We start from the raw sequence: 6,000 nt of genomic DNA on the forward strand, positions 1-6,000 counted from the left end.
CCGCTGCAAAAATATTGGTGTGTGTGATTTGTGTTACTTAATCCCGCGATCTTGGTTGTAAGTGGTTTATCCGATGTCCTTGGGGCAATCGGACGGATCCTGTTAAGTTATTTGGTGCACATGCATAGCAGTCTGAGGTCTTTGAGACAAGGACAGGTGCATGTGGGCCCAATAACTTGGGAGGTTCTGCCACAGCTGGTATCGGAGCAGGATTAAGTATATACGGTCACATACGTATTTTCAAAACAAAAGTTTTGGTTTCAAAAAACCTATTTTCAACTAAACACATTGTTTGGCTTTGAAAAACAGTTTTGAAAAACTATGATGCTAACGACATCCTCTATTAAGCCCTAAATTAAGGACTATTAGGTGGCTTATTTGAAAACCACTAACCCACAATCGGGGGTATTGCATACATGTGTATTGTTATTTTTAAGGCCATTCAGTTTTGAATGGATCGACGCTCAAGGTAAGGTGAGATGTGAGAGCATGACCGAACAACCGTCGGTCTAGGGAAGAGCATAAAAAGCGCTTGATTATATACATGTTCTACATATGTATATATGAAGGTTGCGATATGGAGTATTTACTTTTCGGGATTCAGTACCCCATGGATGTGTATGGGTATACAGACATGGGAATAGTGAGAAGTGTAATGTACTTGTAACGACGCACCTACGCTCTGGTAAGAAGGTGAGTTACCATAATGAGTTGCCCTATGGTTAAAGTGTGGCAATGACGCCTATGCGTGGCTCGGCGCTTAATGATGAGCTGGCCTCCATATAGCAATATATGGAGTATAAACTGTGATAAACTGTCCTGTGTGAACTGCATCATGGGAAAATTGGGCTGTGATGGAATTTTTCTGCACGTACACTAACCTCGAAAACGTATGGGTAGTTGATGACTAGCAAAATATCGAGAGAGTCGTAAGTATGCCACCGATATAGAACGCTATTGCCACCGTATGTTGGCAAAACTCGTGAGGACGAATAAGACGAGCATGCATCCTGATTGTTGCATTATGTTTGTCACCTATACACCCAAAATGCTTCTCTCATCTTTATTCCAGTAACCATTGATTGTAGATAATGTGGTGTAATGCTGAATTATGAACTTCGATGAAATAGGTGTCCTCCATTCTTTACGTAACCTGTTAAGGTCTTATATGGTGTTTGCTCTTGTGCTTGATACGTCGATAGAAGGTTGGTGACTTGATTGCCTAAACCCAAAACTAGGCCATGTTCTTAATTAGTGAACCATGACCCAAATTTGAATTTTTCGTTATCCCTCGATGACCAAACTCATACAAATTTAGGTTATGGCCATGCCCTGTTCATTTCATCGACCCATGATCTACTTGGCTCTCTACTTGTAACTATCCTTACAAGTGGAATATCTCCTTGTATATTGTCACCCTTGCCCAATTCATTTGTGTCGCGTGAGGTTTCTTATTGGTTATGTCTGATAATGGTGTTATGACTAAAACCAGTGGTGTCGTGACGAAACCGAGGGCCTTCTGTGTGTACGCACATGGTTGCGCTACTCGGCACACGCTAGTATCACAGTTAGTAGTCATAATCCATTATGAGATTATATCAATATGTTGTCTTCCGTAGACCTCCTCCTTGAAACAATTTCTATGTTGTTTGTGAAGTGATCAAGCAACATCTGTCATCTCCGTTGGATCAAAAGGGCATACCACTTTCATGTGTGGTCTTATTTCTTTTGATCTTGGTAGAGACTACTCATACAAGTTCCCTTTACATCCTTTGTGTAAAGGTGAAGCCTTGAAGCTTTTTAGTATTGAAGATAGTTGATTAGCTCTCAAAATGGAGATAGGTTTTCCCTGCTGCTGAGATGCAGGAGTTTGTTCATTCACTCTCTTATTTAGTCCATGTATTCCTGAACCAAGTTAGTTCATATCGCATGAAGAAACAGATGAACAACCTAACCAAATGGATTTCTACCTAAATGCATGACCTTTTGCTAGCAAATGTGAACTCTCAACCCTTAGCTTATCGATGGTACTGAGAGGACCTGCTCAATGTCAAAGGTAGTTCAACAAGTTGGTTTTACTAACTTGTATTGCTTTATGAACAAAGGTTGAGTTTAGAGATCGTTTTATCGATTTGCCTAAACTCATTTTGGTTCAACCCACTTAAGGAAGTACTTTCAAGAACCGAGATTAAGTCGGCCAGAAACCACCTAATTATCGCCCTAGTCATGCCTCGATCGCCTCACGTGGCTTTTCCAGCATGAGTGATTAGGTCGAGCCATGCCTAGTGCTTGATAAAATGGATTGGTTGCAAAGTCAACATCAACGGATCTCTTCGTTGACATTTTCCGAGTCTTTATCATTTTTCTTGGACTTGGATTTTCTGGCTAGCCGCGGGTCAACTGTGATGTTATTAGACATTCACACCCGTCTCGTGTGCTATGAACTTACCACGACCACTTGTTGGTAAACCTCCTTCTGTGTGTTTTACCCAAGATGGTGCATCTGATTCTGTTTGGGTAAAGTCACATATCCACCGCTCGCTCAACAGACTCAGATAGTACAGTGTCATTAGAAAAAGCAAACTGCACATATGGAACCTTATGTGTTTCTCTGGCAGCCACCGTCTCTATTGGTGGACACTGCTAAATTAGCCTAAGGCGATACATGTTATGTCCACTAGAGAAACCACATCCCGAGACACCCGCCTTTATTTGGAAATGTCTCACGATTATCGCTGATATGGATATGGGTTACATGCTGCTCTACTCTTAAAAGTCTTTCGCTCCGAATCTCGGGACGAGATTCTTTTAAGGGGGAGGGCTGTAACACCCCAGGTGTTTATATTCCGTTCGACATCGAGTACGGATTTAAGCATGTGATATCAGTGAATAAGACGGACACTAAAGTCTAATCATCTTCATCTATCGTGATTTTAATATCGCATCTGTTTCGTCTGTCGCGAATGCGACATCGCTTTTGTTTTCATCTATCCGGGCTCTTCCTAAATTTTCGTGATGTCCGGAACATAGTTGTTCCGAAAAATCGGTGCGTCCGATGATTATCTAAAATTCATCGCTCGCGCGAATACGAATCCGGAAGCCCGACCCACTCGAATAATTTTTATCCTCGGACAAATTCATTTGAACTCGACGACTAAAATATTCGGGGCAAAATAATTGGGATCGTGCGTCGTCTGAGTGAAATCATGCGCGCGAATATGATTCAATTTATTCGTCCGCACGCTGTTTTGACGACGAAATCGCGTATACATTAGCGGCTCTGGTTTCTGCTAATTTCGGTCGAATCACGTAGAGCGGATTAAAATAAAAAAGCCGAAATATGTTTAATTCAGTCCGTTGCTTTTCGCCTTGATTTAAAAAGGTGAATTAACGATACGAATTCATCCGACTCCCGAGTGAACTTAAACCAAATTAAGTGTCGGCCGATTCAATTTGCTATTTCAAAGTCCGAGAAAATAATATGTATAGCCCAAGTGTCATTTTAATTTGATCTATTTGACTTTCGCCCAAATCATAACCCTAAGGCCCTGTTTGGGAACAAAGTTTTTGAAAACTACAGTTTTTGAAATACTATACTATACTTTAGTTATGACAATACCGTAGTTTATAATACCGCAGTTTTGAAAACTGAGGTCCAGAGCTAAGTTTAGAATGCCTTAAAACAACTATAGTATTTGCAATACTTCAGTTTTGAAAACAGAGATTTTACCCAGCTTGCCAAACACCATTATGTATATAATACTGCAGTATTTGAGAATACTGCAGTATTCTTCCAAAACTGCAGAAAAACTTTGTTCCCAAACACCCCCTAAAACTCGGATTAGGTTTTTCGACTCGTGTCGCACTAATTAAGTCTAGTGTGAGACTAATTAAATTTAGAATTATTCGAAAACTTTATGGTTTAGATTCTAATCAAGTTGAGTCGGTGCTACTAAAAATCAAAATAGTGGTTGCTTTGAAAATGTGTATCACGGAGTAGAGAAATCGTATAGGAATTGAATAAAAAGAAACTTCTCAAAAAAAATTTCAGCCGGCGTCGTTATCCTGCGCCGCTCAACTCTGAAAAACAAAAATCCCACCAGTCATCGCCCCCTTCTCTCTGATTTTTTCATGCGTTGGCCACAACCACAACCTTATCTTCTGGCCGCGCGCCTTCTTCTTCCGCACAAATTTTCCAGCTCCCTCTGCGTTTCTCTCTGCTCGCCTCGGCCTCCAACTCCGGCCATGGTGGCCACCGGAAGCGCGTCTCCCGGCTCCAGCTCAACGGTCTGCGTTCTCCCTGCTCTCCCAAGCTGCGCGCCCCTGTCCTGTTCCCTGCGCGCGCTGTTCCTGCTCGCTTTGGCATCCGCGCCATGGAGCCCTGCAGGGACGGGCCGGTAAATTTAGAGGCCCTGTACTAAAATTCAAAAGAGGTCCTATTTCATAGAAAAAAAATACAATCAGAACTATATTGTAATAGAATTCATATATTCTAAATTGCAAAACATTTACTAGATGTGTTTGAAAAGCAGCAAGCTAGCTGCTAACTAAGTTAAGCTTAAATGGTGTAATATTAGTCTGCTCATTGATGCATATTGTTTAGACTTACTACTGAGATAAGAAGTTTTTTAGGCCCCTTAGAATTTTGGGCCCTGTGCGGTCGCACTTGTTGCACGTGCGTGAAGCCCGGCCCTGGAGCCCCGCGACGAGCGCAGCAGACTCCAGTCCTCCTCTGCCGAGCAGCTTGCCCAGCCTTCTTCTCCCTACACGCCGGAGCTCGCCCAGCCGACCGAAGCTCCAAGCTCCAGCCATGGCGCGTCCTCGCTCCCTCTTCCCTGCTCGCCGGTTCTCCTTGCCGAGCTCCCCTACGTGCTGAGCTCTCTGCTGCGGCTTTCCTTTCCCCAAGCTCCTCCAGCCGCGCAGCCCAGCTGCTTCTTCCTCCTCCTGGCGTTCTTCCTGTGCCGCGCGCCCTGCCCATCTCCCAGTTCCAGCTTGCCGCACGCGCAGCTGCTCCTTCTGCCCAGCCGCCCCGGATCTTGCTCGGCCATAGCAAGTTCCTCCCTGTCCTCTGCTCGCGCTGCTCCAGTCGGCCGCGCGTCCAGCTTGCCCAGTCTGCACGCCGCGCTCCCTCGTTGTGGCTTTCTGCTTCCTCGTCGCGCGCCTAGCGTTCCGTTGTTCCTGCGCGTGCTGCCGCGAAGCTCCCTGTTCAATTCGCCTCCGTCGCGTTGTCGTGCGCGCGAAACTGCTAGCAATCGATATCAAGTCCGTGACGCGCGCGTTGGACACGGTAAACCGCTGCATGTGCTGGTGTCTGAACTAGCCCGGGCCATGGCGCTTGGTACCGTGCCGTGCTGTTTCTCTGCGCGCGTCCTCCTGTTAGCTGTCGCGACTGCCGTCAAATCATCGGAGTCGTTCAACTCGCCGATCACATCTTGGTCGATCGTCGATTTCCTATTCGTCATGGTACAACACTGTTATTAAATCCGGTCTTCAACCCGCCATGGCGTTCGTCGTCCTCTAGTTCCAGTTCGACCCATCCGTGCGTTCGCTCTTCGTCCATCAGGCTTCATGCGTGCCCGCATTTGTCGTCGAGCTGTTGAACCCGTCCTTCCTTGCTCATGACTTCGTCATCGCCAGAGCCCTCAATAAATTCGTGTCCTCGCCAGCTCGCTCCAGACTTCAATCGAAGGTCGTCGTCGTTCGTGCATCCCCAAGAAATCCCAACCGTCGGATGAAGACGAAGCTAGCAGCGTGGTATTCCCCAAGTGCTCGACACAAGAGCTGAACCAGAATCCTTGCCGTGTTCGCGGATAGCGCGTCAGATTTAGAATGGTAAGCCGATTCAAAATTTCCGTTAGCTTAATTATTGAAGTAGTTCGATGAATATGATGTGCTTATTTTCATGATTTTGAAGCAGTCGCGTCGCGATAGGATTAAATATATGTGAAGTACGATAGAGTTAGTAATGCGAAAGATAGATTAATTTAGGTAATATTCGGG

The 6,000-nt window shown here is 45.0% G+C and overlaps 1 pseudogene; it reads right to left on the reverse strand.

The window, feature by feature from the left end:
• Window positions 1-4,116: 4,116 nt before the first annotated feature.
• Window positions 4,117-5,391, reverse strand: LOC109942300 (uncharacterized; annotated as a pseudogene).
• Window positions 5,392-6,000: the final 609 nt, after the last annotated feature.

This window comes from Zea mays, chromosome 9, assembly GCF_902167145.1.
Source record: "Zea mays cultivar B73 chromosome 9, Zm-B73-REFERENCE-NAM-5.0, whole genome shotgun sequence".
Taxonomy (NCBI): domain Eukaryota; kingdom Viridiplantae; phylum Streptophyta; class Magnoliopsida; order Poales; family Poaceae; genus Zea; species Zea mays.